General features: G+C 34.2%; 1 long non-coding RNA gene across 1 annotated transcript; it reads right to left on the bottom strand.

Annotated features, from left to right (window-relative positions):
* Positions 1 to 6219: 6219 nt before the first annotated feature.
* LOC107095456 lies at positions 6220 to 8638 on the bottom strand. Its single transcript, XR_001481745.1, has 3 exons — positions 8143 to 8638; positions 7973 to 8036; positions 6220 to 7013 (listed from the first exon to the last, which is right to left on the bottom strand). It is a non-coding gene; the product is annotated as an uncharacterized LOC107095456 (long non-coding RNA).
* Between the last annotated feature and the right edge of the window lie 6 nt (positions 8639 to 8644).

The raw sequence follows: 8644 nt of genomic DNA, 5'->3' as shown, positions 1-8644 counted from the left end.
TATATATTTATAAGGTTAATTTTGAAATTGACAACACATTGAAATTGAATACCAATTGAAATTGATGGCTAAAATATAACCAAATACTCTTTAGGATGAGTCTCCTATAATCTGTTAACTATTAGCTCCATTTTGTAATAGCAGAACCTAGCTAACAAAGCTAAACAGTCTGCCTAGTGGGTCTTAACCCAAATTATTCACTCAGGAACTATCATAAAGGTTAAGAATCAATTATCTATGCAGTGCACCATTAATTTCAAGAGCTTTGGGGAGGGGCACTTCAGCCCTTAAAATGATCCTGCAGACCAATGGTGGTCAAGAGCTGACTTGGAACAAAGTGGTTTCCTAGAATTCATTCAGTGAAAAGAAAAATGGCTTCTGGCTGTGGAAAAGAACTGCGCAAATCTAAGCATAGTTTTACAATAAACCACGCATAATATATCTTAGCTAGATATAAATAGAACTGAATTCCGTACAGTTGTGTTAAAACATGAATATTGCAAAATCGCTACTTTTTATAGTACGCAAATGTACAGAGAGCTTGTTTTTTAAATAAACGTAAATTAGGGTGATTATGCATTACAGCTTTTAATAAAATCACATTATCACCATTTCTATCTTGACGTTTGGAATTGCCACAGTCACTATAACAGCATAGATGGTATAACGTTATGTTTAATTTTCATCATACTTGTTTAATGCACAGTGCGCACACACAGTAAGTGTCATAAGGCATGATTATTCAGGTTTATGAGTAATAAACCACAGTTCCTGGGCCAATCGATATAAATCAAATACTTGTCAAATGTCTTCTCAGCAAAATAATTAATCTTCTTATAAGGGTGTCAAAAATTGGAGACAATATTCAATAATTTGTATATGTATGATCCAGGCCAATAGGCCTCTTACAGCCATACTTTCATAGTTTTTTGTTCTGTTCACATTTTATTTTGAGTTTTCATTGTACTTATTTCGATTCTTGTGTTCTAGATATTTTTGATTGTATTTGAGTATCTTAGATATTTCCTGTTTGTCATCTCGGGTCAGTCTCCGTTTCTCTAGCTCCCTTTTTGCCTCTGTTCACACCTGCTCCCAATCTGCTAATTAGCCTGATCGTTGTTTCTTTCCCATTTATTCTCCTTTGTCATCATTACTTTGTCCCCTTCTTGTTGTGTATTCTATGTTTTGAGCATTTTTGTTTTTTTGTTGATTTATATTTTTGTATTTTTGCTTTTGTTAAACTTTTTTCATTAAAATATTCAAGTAACCACCTCAAACTTTTCTCTGCATTTGGGTCCTGTCAAACCTTCAACCTGACTGTGACAGTTTAATTTCAAACATTTCCACTTAAGCAAACTACTTACAATAGACTGGGCAATCTAAACCTATTTTCTAATATAGTCTAGGTTAAGGACTTTTGATGCAAATCAGGTCCTAAGTCATTCTGTATCAAGGTATGCTATATCAAGTCTGAATCTATATTCAGCAGAACATTCCAGTGTGTATCAGCAGCAGACATCAAACATATCTTACACTTCAATGCCTGTCAGTTGAAAGGTATCTATCCTGCACAGCCTAAGGATGTTTTTGCTTATTATTTTCTGCCTAAGCTCAATATTGTTGCATTTAATATGGGGTAATAGAGGTTCTATGGTCTACATTGAAACTCTAAAGAAATGTGTAGATACTGAGAGATATTTAATCTGTTTTATACACTTTATCATTTGACTCACTGATAATTAAAGAGTAGTTTCAAACTATTTGTATTCTGAACTCTACAGCTTGTCACAGCAAATTGAGAATAATATTGTCTGAAGTTATAATTATAATTGTATTTTAATTGCATTTTTTTTTCAGTGTCATAGAAATAACACTATATTCCCTAGTAGCCCCTTCTAGCATAAATGCCAGTGTATTAAACCTATACCTCCTATGGACCTTTGTGTATGTCACATGTTTTTCACTATATGTGTGTGTAAATTTGTGTGTTAATTGGGGTGCATCTGGATCTCTGTGTGAATGTATCTATGTGTTTGAACGTGTATGTGGTCAGGACCCACTCCTGTCCTGGAAAAGAAGGTCACTTCTTAAGCACTGGTCCTCTCAAACAGGTGAAATGGGTTTAATGTCAGTTTTAGGATAAGTTCATTGTTCGAGCAATCCGCCAATTCATCTGTTACCACAAGCAGCTTGAATCATAAGAGTTTTTGGGTCACCACAACTCATTGATTGATAAGTCTTCCTGTGTAGCATCGGTGTCATAACCCAGAGGCAGAATGGAGCAGAGTCCTGAAAAATTGGATTTTCCCTTCAAGTAGTTTGTCATCATTAAGTGTTCTTCCTTCAGAGCACAGAACTGTAGTACGAATTCTCTGTTCACAAAGTTTAGGAGTCCGCATTTCTGTAAATCTTAGAATCGATTCCATCTCATCTGTTGCAAAGCATCCAGGTAAAGCAATTGAAAATATACTTCATAATAGGTGGTCCAATAAAAAAAAAAGAATTAACAACTGCTTTAACATCCCCAAAACAAATCAAAAGTTTGCTGTTAGGAGCCCTCGCCAATCCAGCAAGTGCTCAGCCATCCCCACCAGTTTCAAAATGTTCATTGAACCTATTTATACCCAAGTTGTTTTATCTTATGAGTTCATATATTCGGTCTTTAGTTTCATTGAATGATTGGAATTGATTACAGCTGCAGATGTAATAAACTGAGGCGTCCATCTTGTGTGCCAAGCCCTTCCCATGATTTCTAATAATTATAGTTTTTGTGATATTTGTTTTTCATCCACTTGAAGCTGTTGTTTTAGATTTGTGACGTTTTAGATTCCATGCCCCCTATATTGAGATGTTATAGACATAACTAATCCATTAACTTTTAGGTTATCATTAAAGTTTGCAGTTCATGGGCAAAGTATGATTTATCAAAGTTGTCCACCTCAGAGGATGACACTATTACTTCAGAACACCTCTCCAAAAGTCGTTTTTATTGTTTCTAAACTGTAGTTTATTATTACCAATTAAGACAGCTGTGATACCCTATCTGCACATATTTCCTTAGCAATAATGCATTTTCAAGTTATTTCCTCTGTTATGTTATGCTAATGCAAATTGACCACACTTTAGCTAATAAATCAATTCTATATTATAATATGAAAAATGTTTTAGCCGTTAATTATTGTTATCCCCATCAAAATTATCTCCAACTTTCACCTCTATATTGAGTTCATCATTACTGATATTTTAAATTTAACAAACCTAGCTACTGGCAGATATTATAAGTTGCTAAACTAATATACATTACTTCCCTTCACGGGGAATGTCCAATCCTCATTTGATCTCCCCAGTTCAATCTGAGAAGGGATTTTTCTCAGATGGTGTACACAAAGAAAGAAAAAGATTAAGCATCAACACAAAATTTTGCAGTCATACTTATAATTATTGATATAAGCAAAAAATTAAAGAGGAAGAACCTCACCTTCTATCTTACGCCTTTTTATATCTTGATCATTAGCATTAGGGAACAGAAAAATGGCGATATTCTACATGCTTTTCAGTTTATTCAAAAAGTCAGCCAGGGTGTTACTCCCCCAAAGCCCCTAATCAGCCTCCGGCCCTTCTAACACAGCACCACAGCCAGGTAACAGACATATATGAAGTGAGGAGAGAAAACAAAAATAAACCCTAGAATATAAAAGACCATCTATGGCAAGTCTAACTGGTTAAAAATGCTAGGAGAGTGAAAATGTAAATAATGGTATTTTAGAAAAAATAAAGTAGTCAGAAATTTCATACCATATTTTCATTATTTATGCTTTTATTGTTTTGATAGAGGAGAATTATCTTAAAAGTATTGAGAATATGTTTTTAGGGTGTGACTTTTCCATTTACAGGACTTAATGTCTGATTGACAATGTAAATTATTTGTGCTATTTCAAAATGTGAATGACCAATTATATAATTAAAAACCAGAATATTATAGAAGATAGTAACAGGGATAACATAAATTTCTTTCATGTTTGTTTTAACATAATTCATCTACTTCAATTTTAAATCTCTTCTTTAAAATGTGTTACCAACATATGAAAGCTTGGTTTGAGACTAATGTCTCAGCATGATCTGGAAAAACTAATCCATGCGTTTATTTTTAGTTGAATTGATTACTGCAACAGTGTTTTCACAGATCTGCCTAAAAAGTGCATCAGACAGCTGCAGCTGTCTCACTAAGACTAAGAAAGTAGACCACATCACCCCAGTTCTAAAGTTGTTATACTGGCTCCCTATATCTCAGAGAATAGACTTTAAAATACTCCTGTTAGTCTATAAATCCCTGAATGGCTTAGCACCTAAATACATCACAGACTTGCTATCAGTGTATCAACCCTCCAGACCACTCAGGTCTTCTGGCTCCAGCCTGCTTTGCATACCTAAAACCAGAACTAAACATGGAGAAGCAGCATTTAGTTCCTATGTTCCACTTATCTGGAACAAACTTCCAGAAAACTGTAAAAGTGCAGAAAGCCTGAGTTCCTTTAAATCAGACTAAAAACACATTTGTTTAGGATTGCCTTCGACTGTTCTAGTTAAACAGTTCAACTGAAACATCATTAGTTCAACTTTTTTTTTCTTTATTCCAACTGTTTTTAATATTCTTTTTTTGTTTCTGCATTTTTTATTTAATTTTTTTTCTCCTACTTGCTTTGATTCTGTTTTATTTTCTATATTTTAATCATGTAAAGCACTTTGCATTGTCTTTGTACTGAATTGTGCTATACAAATAAATTTGCCTTGCCTTTGTATTTAAAATTGGCTTTCTTTAACTGTTAGAGAAATTGTCCCCTCAGTGAATTGAAAGTGAATATTATGAAGGTCTCTGTGATAATTTTTCTCTACAAGGTTCTTATTCATGATATTTAACAGAATAAATCATACTAATTGATTAAACCATACATTTATTATCAAGTATGTTTTTTTTTAATATTTATATTTTATTTTGGAAGGTTAGGAAAATGTGATGAATTTAAACAGAGAGATCTTGATCAACTAAATGTAAGGTTTGAGTTATTACTTTGCATATTTTATAGTATTGTTATTTCAGTACATCTAAGGTTATGCTTAATTTAAGTTAGATGAATATTATAAAAATTACCATTAACATTCAAAAAATATTTGCTTACTTAAAAGACCATATGCAGCAATAGTTTGGGACAATACACTTCACCGCAAGTCAGATGAGCTTAAATGTTTATCAAGGATGCATGGGGTGGGGACAAAGAATGCTCTGGAGAATTGAAACCTACTACGCGCTTGTACCCTCAGCTGGAATGCCCAAGAACAGGAGCACAGGGCTGTGTCCAAACGTCCACCCTAACCCCTATATAAAGCAATAAATAGAGGTTACACCATTTTATGAGTGTCCAAATGTCAAGTGGATGAAAAAGTGGTAGACTCAAAATTTCCCACAATGCACCTTTAACAGCAGTGTGCATCCATGGTCACTAGACAAGCAGATATATCCCAGAAATCTTTGCAAGAGCGAAAAATAGTGATCATCTGTCCATCCGGTCAGTTAACTAAGTTCACTATAAAGTCTACTATATTGTAACTACTCTATGTAGTGATTGATGGGTTAGGGAGGATGTTCAAAGCCCACTTATTGGGATTGGCCCTGACTCTGCCAACTTAGTGACCATGTGTCAAAGTCACCATTTTAGTTATTATTTCTTGCAAAACTTGAAGTGGCCAGTCCAGAAATTGCGTAAAATAGGCAGACATTTGCACAACCTTGAAAAAGGTGTGTTTTTCAGGTCCTTTTATGAAAACCCAGAATCAATCTTTACTCAATATTTCCTTCGGCTGATTTTTGTTTCCATGGGGGACATTCTGGAAATGTTCAAAACAAAAAATTCTACCATCTTTTCTCTCATCTCTTAGGAAATAGACTCCTCTGAACTCAATATTCCTAGTCTGTAGTAACACTTAGTCCTCATTCAGTTGAACGATTGGATCTCAAGATTCTTTTTAGACATTACAGGAAGTCTTTCTAACAAGCATCAAGCAACCAGCATCTGATCAATCTAGCCGGTTTTGAATATGTTCAGTGGTCCCAGGTATCATGTTAAATTAATAGAACAGAAGGGCAAAAGATGTAAAGAAAATTCAGCTGTAAAAACTAAATAAAAAGACTTGATCAATTGCATCCTTCAGGAATACAGTTTTATTCAACTGCTACACAAATAAATAGAGATACAACCTTCTATTAAAAACAAAACATCATTATTTGAATTCCTGCAGATATTAAATGACCTTCAGCATTGTTTTGTATAGCATTATTGCTTCTCTCTTTCACTAACACATCAGCCAGTAGAGACTTAATCATTTAGTGATAGATAAAGTATGAACACACATCGCAACTAAGACTACAGGAAGATAATGTTAAAAGAAAAAAATTTAGATAAAAGATCATTTTTTTTAAGATTTCAAAATTCACATGAAAAAAAATGCACAGATGAAACAGTAAAGGTAGCCAGACCTTGAAACCGGAATGCTTTACGCTTTCTTAAATTGCAACTTTCGAAGAAGATTTCTGTCACATTAAAACACATTTTGCATTTCATCTATGTCAGAGAACAACTCTAACAGTTTTGTGAAAAAACTTGTTTATTTATTGACTTTATTGATCTCATAGTGGAGAAATGTACTGGTTACAGCAGCTCAAATAGTCAAAGCAGAAGAAATATTGAGTACTACTAAATCAAAGCATTTGACATTCCCATCTCAGTATAACAGTCACATATGGTTGCAAATTTGTTAACTGGCATTGAAAAAGAAACTTAAATAGCACTTTATAGTTTCTGCTAAACTAAAATCTGTGCATGATAAATGTTGAGTTTAAATTACTGAATTTAGAAAGCGATGGGCATCATTTGGGAAGTTCCACCTGTTTTAGGCGTAGTGGGAGTCAGTTAATTACACTGGAGGAAAAGCCAGCATGCACATGGTGACAAGCAGAGCTGTAAGAGAGAAGAGAAAGAAAGATAAGGCAATTTTAAATATTAATAAACTTGATTTTTTTTATTTGTTTTTAAATCAAGAAACTGCAGATCAGGTGAACATTTAATAAAAATCTTGGGAACTTGGAAACAAATTGTTTTTGAGGGGTGTGACGCTTGTGCCCATTGTGCTTGCATGATTCCAGTCAAATGGAAAAACTTATGGCTCCCTATAAAATACAATTCATTTAGAAGAAAGAAAATTGAATTACTCTTAAAAAAGAGATCTAAAAAAAAAGTAAGATTTAATCATAGATATAGATTTAAAAACAAAAAAAACAAAACAATGTTTCACTAAATATATATCTAATCAAAAAACTTATCAAACTCTGAAAAATTTCACACCATATCTCCCAATTAGATAGTCTCATTCCCTTTGGGATCTTTTAGAAGATAAAAGAATAAAGTTTTAGTTGAGAAAAAAAAAACTTTATTTGTAAAAAAAAAAAAAAGAGAGATGTAAACTGTTGCTTGAATCTCTCTCAGTAACTCATGAAATAGTTTTTCTGGAATTGTAGCAATCTAATTATTCCAATGCCTGCCGACCAGAATCTTTTCATGTTTCTCCTGGTATTTATTTTTGATGCTGAGCTCCAAGTGTTTAGGGTTCAAAAGCTGTTTTTCGCATCACTCTAATCTTTAACCTTCTCCCTGTTTATCTATCGGACTTAAATCAACTCTCATGCCAGATCAAAATACTACAAATTATTACAGCTTTGTTGCAGAACAGGCCTAAAATTTTTTAAAAGCACTTTTACTAAATATTTCAAGATTTCAATATTATTAGATAAAAATATTAAAATGTAATATTAGTAAGGCACCTTTAACTGGTATTCAATGACTTTTTGTTATTGTTTATCTGCATGTGCAGTCAAAAGGTTGAATCTAAACTTCCCACATCTTTGGTGCTATAACCGTACCTGGCAAGAATGGCTGTGTGGCTGTGACTGGATAAGCAGAAGAAGCGGTGGTGTAGTCGGACAGCTGATTGGGGATTAAAAAATAATCAAATAAAAGTCACAGTTTTTAAATTTCATTCATTCTCTCCTACTTTTGAAATATTATTATTTTTGTTATTTTTATTACTTACTGCATTTGCAGGGACAGTGGTCACTGGTGCCATAGTTTTTCCATTATCAGCTGGTGCCACAGTGGTACTACGGGTAGCTGTTGCCCCAGTATTTCCATTATTAGCTGGTGCCACAGTGGTACTACGGTTAGCTGTTGCCCCATTATTTCCATTATTAGCTGGTGCCACAGTGGTACTACGGTTAGCTGGTGCCCCAGTATTTCCATTATTTGCTGGTGCCACAGTGGTACTATGGTTAGCTGGTGCCTCAGTATTTCCATTATTAGCTGGTGCCACAGTGGTACTACGGGTAGCTGTTGCCTCAGTATTTCCATTATTTGCTGGTGCCACAGTGGTACTATGGTTAGCTGGTGCCTCAGTATCTCCATTATCAGCTGGTGCCACAGTGGTACTATGGTTAGCTGGTGCCTCAATATCTCCATTATCAGCTGGTGCCACAGTGGTACTATGGTTAGCTGGTGCCTCAGTATCTCCATTATCAGCTGGTGCCACAGTGGTACTA

This window comes from Cyprinodon variegatus, unplaced genomic scaffold, assembly GCF_000732505.1.
Source record: "Cyprinodon variegatus isolate N-32 unplaced genomic scaffold, C_variegatus-1.0 Scaffold548, whole genome shotgun sequence".
Classification (NCBI taxonomy): Eukaryota; Metazoa; Chordata; class Actinopteri; order Cyprinodontiformes; family Cyprinodontidae; genus Cyprinodon; species Cyprinodon variegatus.
This window is presented reverse-complemented; position numbering and strand designations above follow the sequence as displayed.